Raw genomic sequence first — 15186 nt, forward strand, 5'->3', positions numbered from 1 at the left:
CTACAGATAGACTGTAAGCTATCATTAAAAAGTATTATCCAAACATTTCAGAAACTCAGAATTTTTCAGCTTATGTTTGGTTAAACACAAACACAAAGTGAAGGGTCAGAGTGGCAGGAAAATGAACTAATTCTATCCAGAACAGGTTGCCCATCCCTAGTGGTGACTCTGGTATATTCTTTCCTCCTGATGTCCTGTTCTTCCCAGTTAAGGTTTCTGAAGAGAGAAATATCTGTACCACACAGGTTACTTAATGGTAGGCTAATGTTTCACATTTTTCAGGACATTAGCCAACAGGCTGCCAGGGAACTGAAGAGACCATGAGTACATCTGGAACATTTACAATGTTCTTGATTTTTGAACAAGAAATGAAGGAAGCATCCTGTCCTATGGGTGAGTGGGAAAACAGTATCAGATGGAAAGGTCTAGAGTAAAACTGGCCTGCTGTGAATCAGAGTTGTTTTCCTCACATCTTTTATAAAGAAGTGATAAGGTAGTACACATATGGCAAGGTTTCAGGGTCTGAACATTACATGGGATGTGACCCCTTGCCATCTAACAAGTGGAAATTTGCTTCCTCGCTCATCTGATTAATAAGTAGAGCCGGCCAAAATTTCCCAGGAAAAATTGTCAGCAAAATGAAAAACAATGACATGTGCTTGGCTGTACCAGGCAATGATGTAGACAAAATCAACTTATCTATCTCTAGTTTCCACGAGAGTCTGTTTTGAATGCACAGGAAGGGGAAATGCTCTTTGTTGTGTTTGGAGTTAAAGTAAGCATTCCGAGGTATATTAGGGGGAAAAAAACCCAAACCACAATAGTGTCCGTTACAAGAGATTAGTTTAGGAATGACATGAGGAATTAATTCCAATTCAAACTGGTTTCACAGAAATCACACCCATGCCACCTTTCAATCAGGATATTGCAGGACAAGACATTCAACCAATTAAATATGAGTATAAGTTGTTATATAGCATGAAAAACTGTCATTGGCTGACTAATAATCCTGAGGAATGACATTTACCTCGCAAATTCTGCAATCTGATGAAGCTGTTCCTGGGTAGTCTTCCCCAGCCCATAGAAATGAATCTGTGGGTGAAAAACATCTTGCCACATGAAAGAGTTGGGGAGTAAGGGGGCAATATGCCAAATTTTTCCACTTTTCATAGATTCAGCATAAACATTGTTTTCTCTATGCTGTTTTGCCCAGTGATGCTAATGCTCTTCTTCTTAGCGTATGCTCAGTTCATATTATACAACCTTGCCTTTGTCAGTCACATTGCATGGCATGGAATATCTCAGTATTCTGCTAGTAGAGGGGAAATGGAGCCAAAGCAAGGAGAGAGGTACCTATGGTCGAGAGAGGCATTTTCATCTGCTGATTCAGTATCAGGTTCCAGTTGAACTACATCAAACCACAGAATCCCAAAGAAGAAACAGAAATGGAATTTCCATTGAATTAGGCTCCATTAGATTTTAGAGTTGTTAACAGGAGTTGAAAATCTTGATGTGCTGCCATCTCATATAACAAACAGAATGCAAACACATTGAAAAAAATCAAATCAGATAAAACACACACTGTAGAATGGAGAAATTCAGTCACTGAAGCCAACATCACTGTTAAGGAATGCAAATTAATAAAAAGAAAAGTTGTTTTCCAAAAATGATATAAATAATGATTTAAGCTCTGCCCGAGGGAATTTTGAACTAATCTCATTGTTAAACAGACTAAACACCAAGCAGATTAACAATGTTTCCTAAACATTATAATATTATTTTGAAAGCTGTTATCATTTTCAATAGGAAAAAGGGTTATCTTAATCAGCTTTATTGGTTGTACATGGTAAGCCTCTAATGTAATTAGCATGCCATTAGTAATTCCAGGAGTAAAGATCTTGTCAAAATATACTTGTAATCCTTTAAAGAACCATAAGAGTATCTAGCGTAATATTTGGGGCACTAGCCAGTTGAAATGAGAACAATAATATCTTGCTTGGAGAGAAATATTCTCTTTTCTTAAAACTATCGCAACCAAGGACAAAGTGGACAATTTTATATGCTGTAATGTAGCTGTCATTGTTGGTCTCAGGATTTATTAGATTGCACTGTAGATCACATAGTAATAAACATAAATGGAAAATAGTTTTTAAATTTTGCAGCCATCAGGGACTTCCCATGCCTTGTTCTATTACGAAGAGGCACAATAATATCTACAGTAATTGCTATTAGGAAAGGGGATTCAGAAACTGCATAAGATGAATACAAATTAAACTCCATCAAGTGCACAGATTGTAGGGGAATCAGATGTTCTTTCTGCATATGGTGAATTGTCCATAAATACAATAATAATTACATTGACTTATTTCTGTAAAATAATTAGTGTCATTTATGGAAATAATATTAAGTATACAATGTTCTTTAACAAGGACATAATTTGTGCCTGTTTGAGTCCTTCCTTGGGGGCTCGGGTGGTTATTTGTGCCAGGGTTTGATACAGAATTGCTTCCTAATGCCATTTTTAATAAACACATCTTCATAGGTTTCAAAGTTTCTGCTGCAGTACAACCCAGCATGATGGAAGAGGTAAACCATCACCAAATTTGGTTTTCCTTTTTCCATAGTCCGGAACTTCTGTTTTGGAGAAGGAGGTTTATACCTTTTAACTGCAAACATATCTTCCAACTAACTCTGAAAGATGCCATGATTTGTGCATAAGCAAGAAGAATTATTAATACCCTTGAGTTGTAGCAATAAAACTACATACAGGCCCTTTCAATAGCATGTCTCTTTCCTTGGCACCCTTGTGTACTTTTTTTTCTTTAAAGCATCAATGTATTAAGAAGATCAAGAATAAATGTTGGAGGGATATCAGAGTGTACCAGCAATCATCAGTTCATGCAGGGAACCAGGTTTGTTTGATAAAGGGTATGAAACTCTTCCTCCTTTGGCACAGTTTCTTCCTCACTGTTTTATGACCATGTATTTATAAGATCCAGGATGAGACCTGAAGGGATACCAAAGTGCAGCAGTATTTTTCTATAGAAAAAGTAGTATGTGATCATATAATTAATGGCAGTATCATAATGTGTACACACACACACACGGGAAAAATTAAGATTGCACAGGCAACCCTAATTATGGCATTTCTGAACTTTTGAGTGCTTCCCTCCACAACCTCAACATTTTGTTAAACAGATTTTTATATGTAATTAACAATATAGGGCCAGATTGTGGAGTCCTTACTTACCCCACTGAGCACTTAGCTGTATAGTCCCTGATCCTGTAAAGACTTACTCATGTGTTTAGCTTTCAGAGTAGTCCCGCTGAAATCCTGTTTACCTCAGTGGAACTACTTGCCTGAGTAAGTGTCCTGCCATGATGAGTGAAGGCTCCACAACCAGGCCCAATAATAATTTGTATTTACACAGTAGAGTGCTTTTCATCCAAGGAGCTGAGCATTTTTTTTTAAACTAAGGTGGGTAAACATTACAATCCCCATCACTTTTCAGATGGGGAAACTAAGATTCAGAGAATTTAAACTCATGATTTGCCAAAGGTCAGATAACAAGCCCGTGGGAGACCCAGAGGTAGTATCCACATCAATTGACATCCAGGATCAACTTTTAAAATATTTTTAGGTACCTAGAGCTGCAGATAGGTGCTTAGGGGGATTTTCAGTAGGTGCCTGTTTCATTAAGGCAGCTAAATACCTTTAAAAATCTGGTCCCTGGTCCTTAGTGTTAGCCACAAGACCATCATTGGCTCTAATTCAGTATTCAAAACTAAATAAAAGAATGAAGTACATTTTGCAATTCTAACTATTAAATAGTGTTCCTTCCCAGTACTGTCCCCTATGCTTGCTTTCTTATTACTACTCGCCCCTACTTTGGTACGATAACACATGAAAAGGGGATGAAGACAGGGACATTCTGTAAAGCCATCACTAATTAGACTTTTCCAAATGGGGATACTGAGGGGTTTGTCAGTCTCTCCCCCCCATCCTCCCCCGCGACCCCGCCATCTTAGAGAATAATCTATTTGTCTCTGTACTCTACAATCCTCCTTCTGGTGTAATTGTCATTAACCTACTGTCCAAGCGTCAAACATTTTTTCAAGTTTTTCTTATTTTTCCTTTTGCCAATTTCACCATCATTTCTCAAAATGCTAGTAGCAATTAAGTTGGCCCATCTGGCAATGTTATCATTATACCATTAAGTCAACACAGTAGACATGGTAGAAACCGGTTACAGTTTATAGCATTACCATAAAAATAAGGATTTTTCTGTTTAAGTTATTTATTTAAGTTAGCTCCATTATGCTAAAGACTCTGATAATTTCAATGCAATGGAGCATGAGGCAAATAACAAAACTCATGTGCCTTGACAAAAGTAGTGTAATAAGCACAAGCATATTTGGCAGGAGTAGCTTTTATTTGCTAACTGTAAATGACTAATTTTCTCCCTACCCAGATTGTAAAGGTTTGGCAGTTCTCTGAGGCAGATGGGTATTAGAGCCAGATCTACTTTGCTCTTATGTAAAGGCTTTGTTTAAATATTTAGTACCAGGTGTAGGAGAAAAGGGGAAATTCCCCTTTCATTTTATGCAGTGAATTCCCCTGCTGATCTAGGAGAAAAATGAATCTTGTGCTTGTTTGCCAAATGTGGATTCTCATTCCAGACTGACTATTGTGAAGCTTTAGCAGGAAGGCCTGATGACCAGCTGACCTAGTGGTCAGACTTACAGCTTTGGCCAGTCTGAGTCTGTAGCTGACACCTCCTCTGGGATCACTAATCACGCCCTCATGCTCCAATTATTCCCTCTGGTTACAGCAATCAGAGCTCAGTCACTACAAAGGTGGGGGAGGAACAGGGGAGCATGGCAAGTTAGGAGGACCCATGCCCACTCACTACACCAGATCCAACCCAGGGCCGTAGGGGTTTACTAAAGCATTCGGCTCAGTAATTGAGCAACCCCTAACTGTTTCCCCCAGATCACTTCTCACCAGCCTGAAATGCCTCAGTTTGGGGCATGGTTGCTGGCTTAGCAGACTCCTGATTGTCCTGTTCAGTCAGTCACTCTCTCTTAGGGCTTTCAGCTCCCAAGGAAGGGCAGGAGAGAGAATCCAAGTCCCTTATGCTAGAGCAGCCTTCACAAAACTTTGCCAGTCTTGTCACAGCTATCCACATTAGCTAGCCTGCCTTCCTTCTGCCACATGCAGCTCATTCCACCCTTTTCAAGTGTTCCTCCACTGCAAATATGCCTTGCACCTGTTGAGGGGTGGGGCCTCCCTAGCTCATATTGCTCTACTCTCAGTCCTGGTTCAATGTGGGGCTTGTTAACCTGGGGCCACAGATGCCAAATGTGCTTTCAGCAACAATGGTTCATCACAGCTAAGGATGCCAGTGATCTAGAGCACTGGCTGAGGAGGCTGTGCTGCAACATTAATTCGTATCCAAAGATTCCAAAATTTGGAAGCAGTAGCTTTTGGGGAGATAGCAGCACTAGAGAGACTTAGCAGGTATGAAGGAATAAAACTAGTAGCTATGATGAAGACACTTAAAAAGATACTTAAGGGAGGCAGCAATGCCAACTGATTGGAATAGGAGACAGACAGGAGATATGCGTTCTGTTTCTCACTCTTCTACTGATTTATGTGAGAGTATGGCCAAGTCACTGAGCACTACAGCTGGGTGGGAAATGGTTTTCCTGTCCCCTAAGAATTTGAGATTTCCAAAAAATTTCCCTTCCTAAATCGGGACAAAAAACCCTCAAAAAAAATCTTTTACCTCAGCCACCTTGCTTGAGTTTTCACTTTTAAGTATTAACCAAAAATTAACAAATTTTGAAAGAAAAAAAAAGTCATTTCAAACTAAAAATAAAACTTCCTTTCATAAAAAACTGTCAGAAAGAGCCATCTGAATAATTTTGAAACTTTCTTCCAGTTGGTAGATTAATCTAAACTGACGTCTTCTCATGAACAATTTCAGTTTTGACAAACTGGCACCTTCCCACAAAAAAAGTGTTTGTCCAAAAAATTCTGACCACCCTTACTTAGAGTCTGCTCCACGGTCCATTGAAGAGAATTCCACTGACTTCAGGGGCATTGGATCAGGCCTTGAGCCCAATGGCATATTATCGCCTAGGCCGACAAGGTCTAGGCCAGCAAATTTGCAAGGGAGGCAAATTTATAATAGCAGCATTTTTGCACAAGCCCACTGTCTGTCAGATGCCTGATTCGTTGTTTGTTCATATTGTAACTGAGCACCAAACTGAAGCATCAGTGACGCTGCGATTCTACCAATCATAGCATGTATTGAAACCACCAATGACGGCGCGACACCATTTAGTAAACATACTCGTGACAATCCTAAGGGTTAATAATATGACCGGAAGAAATTAAGCAGTTCTCAGTTTAAAAAAAAAATGCTATACAAAAAGAAAGGGAAAATAAAAAGGGTGAAAAAACAAAACAAAACAAAAAACACTATTTGAGAGCTAATCTCCGTGAAGAAAAATTAAACTCCCTTTCTCCTGACAACTGAAAAGGATCTAACAACTTCTCTGGATTATACAGAATTAATTAATAAGTTTGCTGCTCAAAAGTGTAGGTGTAAACAAATGTAACTAGTCACATACTTATTTTATTGTATCTATATAAAATAAAAAATTTGATCTACTTGTAATTTTATTACAATAAAACTTGTAAAATGTTAATTTTAATGATATTTAGATTCATTTTAGTTCAAACGAATTTGTAAAAAAACTAAAACAAGTTCATATGGGGGTGGCAATTATTTCAGGGCCTAGGGGCGGCAAAATCATTAATCCCCTACTATGAGCCTCTCTGTGCTTCAGTTTCATCAGCTGCAAAATGGGGATAATCATCCCTACCTAAAGCACTTCAAGATTCACGCAGGAAAGGCACTATGGAAACTACAAGTCTTCATGTGTTCACCCAATATTCAGTGCAGGTTCACCACAAAGCCCACGTATCTCAGCAAACATTTAATTAACCTGCCCCAAGTTACAGGTTTGTAACAAAATTGAGAAAGTTTCAGTGGGTTTCAGGTTTCAGCATGAAAACATCACACACCTGTACTTAAGAAGCCTGGTACAAAATAATTGCCCTCTCAAGTGCAAAAGAAATTTTTAAGTTTAAAGTAGGACAGACTCTAAAGTATTTGGGTAATTAGTTTGTTTACCTAATCCTCCTCCAACTGCACTGTAAAAACATAGAAGGCTTCTGAGTATGTTTAGAATCCTGGTATGTCTAACGCAAAATCTTTGTACAAGTCAATGGGTGAATTCAAAGTGGTTGGAGTTGAAGGTGGCGTTTCCATGGAGAAAGAAGATGGTGGAACACAGCATCTGTTGCCACCTACTTGGGAACAACCAGCTGTATAAAAACAGTGTTAACACTGTGCCTATTATCAACATGCAAGTCCCATTGCCTCACATTCCAGCCTTTGTGAACCATTTCCTCACTAGCTGATTTGCAGCTGAGCAAGCTCATTTCACACGGTTACTGATTCCTGGACAATTACGATGTCTGTGAAGCTTGGCAAAGGCTCCAAATACTACTGTACTAATGACATAAGAGGAACATTATCTTTGTAACATGCCACATGCTAGTTTTACATGAGAGCATAAAAAACTGGAATATGCATAAGCATCTTCACCTTCTCTTTCTCAAGCAAAAAAAACACACTTTACATATGCTTCCCCCATGGCTGGAAGGCTCCGAATCCCCTTTTTCCCTGCCTTGACAGGGATTGTGTGCCCTGCCTCATCTTTCCCATCCCTTCCATGCCCAGGCCTCTGTATGCTCCCCTATTTCTCTCCCCCATGCCAAGGGCTCTGTGTGCTGCCCCATTCCTCCTATGGCAGGGCCTCTATGTTCCCCACAGTTTCCCACTCCCCATTTCCATTCCCCCACTCCTGGTCCCTGCCCCCCCTCATTCCCCATTTTCCCCTGCCTATCTCCACTTCTCCCACTTCCTACTTCAATGCACATTCATACAGTTACCCCATTGCAGGTCCCTGTTCCCCTCCCCCATCTCCAATACCTTTACCCCTGCCCTCTGTGGGTTCCTACTTCCTCCTGCCTCCACTCATCCGCCTCCCCCTCACCAGATTGTGTTACAAAGAAATGTCATCAAGTTGAACGTTAGACCTTGCTTCACTCAGCCAACTCAAAAATACATGTATTTTACAAATAGATTTGTATCAAGTATCAAAACTACTGTGCATGTGTGAATTATATTATGCCCACACAAGAACATATCTTGCTATTAAATGAACTCAAGTAATGACAGAGAATTGGGATTTTCAAGGACGCTCAAGGCACCATCTCCAACTCCTTTAATTTCTTTTGAGAAGCCCAGCCCTAAAAGCAAAGCTTGAAATCACTGTTTTACTGCCACCACAAAAAAATGTTAGAATTAAACTCACTTATACTCAGCACTTAGAGTCTAACACCATAAACTCAACAATTCATTTAGAGGTCACCTTTCAAAATACAGCACAAAATGCAATTCCAGGAGACTTAATTTAAAATGTGATATCAGTTATACTCTTTTATATTAGTTTACTACAATAATAATTCAGCAAAACAGCCATACAATTAATTGACTGGTGTCAACTTTGCACACCTTTTATTCTCTGTGCAAGAAAAACATATCTCTAGAAAATCTTTCCGTGCTTCTGTGGGCTAATTAGTACTGTTTCAAGTGGCTTGGTTTAATACACACAGTTACTGAGGAAAAAAAGAACAAAATCATTCCATTCCTATACTATGGGGTGGGAGCTCACACATGTGTTGTTAATTATCAGTATCTTCAGCCCAAAGGGTTTTGGAAAAATGTCAAAATATTCTTTACACTCTCAAAAGAATGTCTAAATAGTACCTAAAGCTAAATAGCCAGAGCTCAAGGATGCAAATGTGGCACTCGTTCAGGAATAGCGTTTTGCACACCAAACAGTACGGAAAATAAATATATTCTATGGTAAATGAGGTTGATAATGGAAAAGAATAAGATGGGTAAGGAAATCTGTTTTTCTTTTGAGCGATTATAACATTTTTAATTAAGCAAATTAAAAGGAACATCTCTACGTTTTTTAATTGAAACAGAATCAGTGGTGACTGTTTGACAGAGCGGACATCTCTATAACAGAGTAAGAAGCAGTAAGAAGGTATGTAATTAAGGCTTTTCCAGAGGAGAAGCCTGGGGATTCTTCTCCCTTCTTCCCCACCCCCATGGGAATAAGTGATTTGTAGTTATTCTATCCGAGGAGTTTTGAGAAATTACTATTTATGATAGCTTCGTGGCAAATGCTGAGCAAGTCCAGTGACCATGGCTGGAGATGAGTCTCTCAGCCCCCACGCACACTCTCTCCTTTTTTTAAAAGCACTCTAAGAAAAATAAATGTTATGCTTCTAGAAAAAGCTGGATTAAAAGACCCAAGCACATAAGTGTAACACACTGGCCCAGTGTATGTTGCTTCCCCTTTTAGAGCTGATTCACATAAGAGGATAAGAACCTACGACTTCTACAAGCGAGAGGAGGCACTCCCTGCAGTTCAAGAGAGAAGTGTTTCCATTGTGGTGCACGGAGTCCTGAGTTCAAATTCGACCACCAAACAACCAATTTTTTTTCTAGCTGTGGTATGGAGTTATGGCCCTGTGTAGTTGCTTTCACAGGGCATTGGTAAAATGCCCAGCACTTGTGAGGTCTGTCTGTATTTGCTCAGTTCCTAAGATCTTGTCTACATTAGAAAAATTGTACTGCTTTAATTACACCAATATAACTGAAGCAGTACAACCTCACTAGTGTGGTTGAAGGTATATCACTATATAGGTTAACTATTACCATACAGGAAGGGGAATAACTGTACAAGGCATCTTTATACCAATATAATTGTAGCTACACTAGGGCTATTCTGGTAAAAATTTAACAGTCCCTAACTGAAAAAATACCAGCAAAAATTTTAAGTGTAGAGTTGGAGACCAGAAGTAGCTGATGTAGACCTAGGTTTGTGATGGTAAGGTGACAGAAATGGCTGCATTATGGCAAAAATTACATTTCTCTCAATGTTTTTTGTCATCTGAAGGATTTCTGCTAGTGTTCTGCACATTTTTCTGCAACAGTCATTTTAGAAAAGGGATCCAGAAAAGGTGAACCACTCAGAATTAAATTTCTGATTAGTCTGATGCAGTGGTTCTCAATCTATTTACCATTGTGGGCCTCATATCCAGCTCTCTGTGTTACGTGGGCCGCATCCACACAGGAGATATAGATACACACACAGAGTAGCTAATGTCACATCGGCCGCAGCTGTGTGCTAATTGGGCTCATGGGCTGAGAAGCAATGATGTTTCACCTTTGTTTTCTTTTTAGTGACTAAAAGGACCTCAAACTGCACAGACGCCTGGAGTACTTCCAACTTTTTTTTTTTTTTAAGCGAACCTATTGTTTCCGCTCCAGAGAGGTTTTAAGGTCCTGTCAAAGGACATAATCTGATGCCAAGAGACTAAAATTTTGTTAATGTCTCCGTATTTTATATAGTACTGCTAGTTTATTATCTTCTTTTCACATACCAGTCAACAAGAAGTCAATATGCTTTACCCTGTGTATGAATGGTGCTATATAAAAATCAAAATCTATTTTGCTTTAACCATATGTATAAATCCTGGTCTCACCTCAGCAGTCTCACATTTCGGCTTACAAATACATTACTAGAGGAGTTATGTTATTGATTAAATGACTAACTTAGGAAAGGAACAAAGACCAAAGTGAAATGATTTACTCGTGTGTTCCAGAGCAGCTTTTGAGGGAAATGAGTTAGGGCCCAGAAAACCAGTGCCTACTGCGATAACAGTTACTGCTCCTAATTAAGGAACTGCACTGATGAGGGGACTGGGGGGCGGGGGATGTCACAGAAGAGGGACTACATGGCTTATAGATGGCCCTTTGCCAGCCTTAGATTCCTGGAGATCAGAGTTGGTCTCAAAGATCATTGGGTTTCTGGGGCTGAGCTCCTAATCCCTCTCTGCAAGGGGGAAAGACTACACTCCTTTCCATACTAATTCATATTATTCACAGAATATCAGGGTTGGAAGGGACCTCAGGACCTCATCCCTATTAACTTCCCCTTCACTCTTTCACATAGGCAAAGATGATCCAAGTCATTTTTATGATTTCCCAACATCATCATCATCATGCACTCATCTCTTCTAGGACTATGATCTTTTACTGCTTTCAGAAAAGAAAAGAATTGAATTACCCGATTGACTAGTAAGGGAGATGAATTGTTTTCTTCTTTATCCTGTTAGTCAAATGAAGTTTGTGCCTTGATATTTAGTAAAAGTAGATAATATGGAGAGAACATGGCAAATATCACTAGATCTTAATTTTCAGCTCCATACGTAAAACGTTTGGGGCAACGATATTTAGTCCTTTTAATAGTTTTCCTACTACATCAATCTCTGCAGACTTTTAACTATTGTTTGCTGCTCTTTGAATTCTCTCAAATTTCTCCTAATTTTTCAGATGCTGCAGGGCCATGTGCTGTACTCTGTGTCCCAGGGACCATCTTATGTGATATGTATAGAGAAGGGCCATGCTTTTTGGCAAAATGTCTTGCCATGTGCAGTACAAAGTTGCATAGGTTTTCTTTTTCATTGCTACAGCCATCCCCTGCTTCCTGCCTCCACCGCTTCTCAGCTGCAGGAGGAGGGGGTCACTGTATGGGGAGCTGCTTCCCCCATCCATCCAACCCTGTGCATCTGCACCTCCCATACCCAGATACCCCCACCAAGCCTCACCCTGTACATCCAGAACACTCCATGCCCAAATCCCACGCAACTGAACCTTAACTTCTGCATCTAGCGCACCCCTGCACTCAGCCCCCCTGCCTCTAGACCCCCACCCCTGCACCCAGACCACCCCCACTGAGCTTCCTGCACTCCAACCCCAACACTGATGAGCACTCCCCTGAGCCCCCACATCCAGACCCCCATGTCACTAACCTCCAACTAGCTTCACCCAGACCCCCAACCCCACCAAGCCCCATTCCCCCAGATCCCACCTGAGCCCCCCATACCTGGACCCCTCCCCTGAGCCCCAAACACCTTCACCCGGAAGCCCCCACAGAATCCCATTGCCCCTGCATCTGGAACCCCCCCAATGAGCTTCTGTGCATCCTGATCACCCCCAAGTCTACACCCCCCCCCACTGAGCTGCCTGCACCCAGATTGTCCCACACAGAACACTTTTACCCCACATCTGGATCCCCCACACTGAGCCCCTTCACACTTGGATCTTGCCTGGTTGAGCCAACCTGCTCCACACCTGGTGCAGCGGGGCAGGGCCCCAGGGTGTTTCTGGGGCAGGCCCAGGCCTTATGCTGTGTCAGGGTCGGGTACAACCTCACCACTGAGTCTGTGTCTCAGGGGTGGGGGTGCTGCAGGGTGATCTCCCTCCTTTGTGCAGCCAGCGGCCTGTGCTCCCCGCTGCCATGCTGGAGCCTCTGCATTTATTTATTGACAAATGCAACTTGCAGAATTTTAAAATATTGTGCACAGAATTTTTAGGTACAGAATGCTCTCAGGAGTAACACTTTGTCCTGTGCTTTGTGAGCTGCATTGTCCCAGAAGTGTGCAGCTGTCGTTGTGGTTCACAGATCAAAATTTGGTCTTCGATGAATGTGTGGCTTGATCCATTAATAGCTTTGAAGATTAGAACTAAAGCCTTCAACTGGTGTCAGAAGCTGACTGGGGGCCAGTGGAGGGACTTGAGCATGGGCCTGATGTGCTCATAGTGGCTTAAGTCACAGAAAAGGTAGGCAGCTGCATTCTGTACCAGGTAGAGCTTATGCATCAGCTATGCACTCACCTTCAAGATACAGTGAATTACAACAATTCATCTGGAGCTGACAAATGCATGGGTCACTGTCTGGGAGAAAGGGACAAAATTTCCTAGCGAGGTGGAAGGCGGCATTTTTAGAATTGATGCTGCTTGGTCATCCAAGCTTAGTAAGAGGCAAACAAGATCCTGAGGCTTCACACTACTGTGTTGAATAGGGGCTATATGTCTTTGATGAGAAAGGAGACAATTTCCCCTTTTCAACCATCATCATCCATATCTATTACTACCTCATGGCACATCATCTTCAATCTCCCTTTCATGGGGTGTATATACCCCATACTGGCCCAGCAACAAAGGGGTTAATAGGTTTCAGAGTAACAGCCGTGTTAGTCTGTATTCGCAAAAAGAAAAGGAGTACTTGTGGCACCTTAGAGACTAACCAATTTATTTGAGCATAAGCTTTCGTGAGCTACAGCTCACTTCGTCGGATGCATACCGTGGAAACTGCAGCAGACTTTATATATACACAGAGAATATGAAACAATACCTCCTCCCACCCCACTGTCCTGCTGGTAATAGCTTATCTAAAGTGATCATCAGGTGGGCCATTTCCAGCACAAATCCAGGTTCTCACCCTCCACCCCCGCCACACACAAATTCACTCTCCTGCTGGTGATAGCCCATCCAAAGTGACAACTCTTTACACAATGTGCATGACAATCAAGTTGGGCTATTTCCTGCACAAATCCAGGTTCTCTCACTTTCATAAACCAGTCGGAGAACACTTCAGTCTCTCTGGTCACGCAATCACAGACATGAAGGTCGCTATCTTAAAACAAAAAAACTTCAAATCCAGACTCCAGCGAGAAACTGCTGAATTGGAATTCATTTGCAAATTGGATACTATTAATTTAGGCTTAAATAGAGACTGGGAGTGGCTAAGTCATTATGCAAGGTAGCCTGTGTTACCTCTTGTTTTTTTACCTCCTCTTGTTTTTTCCTACCCCCCCCCCCAGATGTTCTGGTTTAACTTGGATTTAAACTTGGAGAGTGGTCAGTTTGGATGAGCTATTACCAGCAGGAGAGTGAGTTTGTGTGTGTATGGGGGTGGGGGGGAAGTGAGAAAACCTGGATTTGTGCAGGAAATAGCCCAACTTGATTGTCATGCACATTGTGTAAAGAGTTGTCACTTTGGATGGGCTATCACCAGCAGGAGAGTGAATTTGTGTGTGGGGGGGTGGAGGGTGAGAAAACCTGGATTTGTGCTGGAAATGGCCCACCTGATGATCACTTTAGATAAGCTATTACCAGCAGGACAGTGGGGTGGGAGGAGGTATTGTTTCATATTCTCTGTATATATAAAGTCTGCTGCAGTTTCCACGGTATGCATCCGATGAAGTGAGCTGTAGCTCACAAAAGCTTATGCTCAAATAAATTGGTTAGTCTCTAAGGTGCCACAAGTACTCCTTTTCTTTTTGCGAATACAGACTAACACGGCTGCTACTCTGAAACCTGTCATTATGCAAGGCACTGCATTTAGCCGTATGGAGTGGAAATCTATCAACTGCATGAAAAAACTTGCACAGATACAGACAGACATCATCTTCCTTTCCAAATGCAAACAGATGGACATCCTACCAAAAGGACTGAAGGTAAAAAATCCATTACAATCTACATACCACACAGACTATGCTGACAGCTTGTGCCACACGCTCTCAAAGAAACTGTGGAATCACCTGATCAACATCCTCTACAGCAAACAGGGAAAGATTAAGAATGAGCTCTCAAAAATGGATACTCCCATAAAAAAACCAACCTTCCACACAAACTTCCTCATGGCTGGATTTTACTGAAACTAGACAAGCCATTTACAACGCACACTTTGCTTCTCTACAAAAGCAAAAGGACACTAAACTTTCTAAACTACTACGTGCTACTAGGGGCCACAGCAATGGTTCCCTCAACCCACCTAGCAATATTGTTAACCTATCCAACTATACTCTCAGCCCAGCAGAAGCAGCTGTTCTATCTCGGGGCCTCTCCTTCTGCCCCTCCACCCCCACGAACATGATACAGTTCTGTGGTGACCTAGAATCCTATTTTCGACGTCTCCGACTCAAGGAATATTTCCAAAATACCTCTGAACAGCATACTAATCCACAGAGGTCTCCCTACCAACACTACAGAAAGAGGGATTCTAGGTGGACTCCTCCTGAAGGTCGAAACAGCAGACTGGACTTCTACATAGAGTGCTTCCGCCGATGTGCACGGGCTGAAATTGTGGAAAAGCAGCATCACTTGCCCCATAACCTCAGCC

The 15186-nt window shown here is 41.4% G+C and overlaps 1 protein-coding gene and 1 long non-coding RNA gene across 2 annotated transcripts in view; one reads left to right on the plus strand and one right to left on the minus strand.

Annotated features, from left to right (window-relative positions):
- The window catches only part of LOC311526538 (uncharacterized protein), a 101781-nt gene that overhangs the window by 46824 nt on the left and 39771 nt on the right, over window positions 1–15186 (minus strand). The gene's annotated exons all lie outside the window — the stretch shown is intronic.
- LOC311526845 overlaps window positions 1–15186 on the plus strand; it is a 35196-nt gene that overhangs the window by 18784 nt on the left and 1226 nt on the right. Inside the window, exon 2 of the long non-coding RNA XR_014713176.1 lies at window positions 9134–9195. This is a non-coding gene — a long non-coding RNA (uncharacterized lncRNA). The remainder of the gene's footprint in view (window positions 1–9133; window positions 9196–15186) is intronic.

The sequence above is a fragment of the Lepidochelys olivacea genome, assembly GCF_965140295.1.
Source record: "Lepidochelys olivacea isolate rLepOli2 genome assembly, chromosome: 9".
Classification (NCBI taxonomy): domain Eukaryota; kingdom Metazoa; phylum Chordata; order Testudines; family Cheloniidae; genus Lepidochelys; species Lepidochelys olivacea.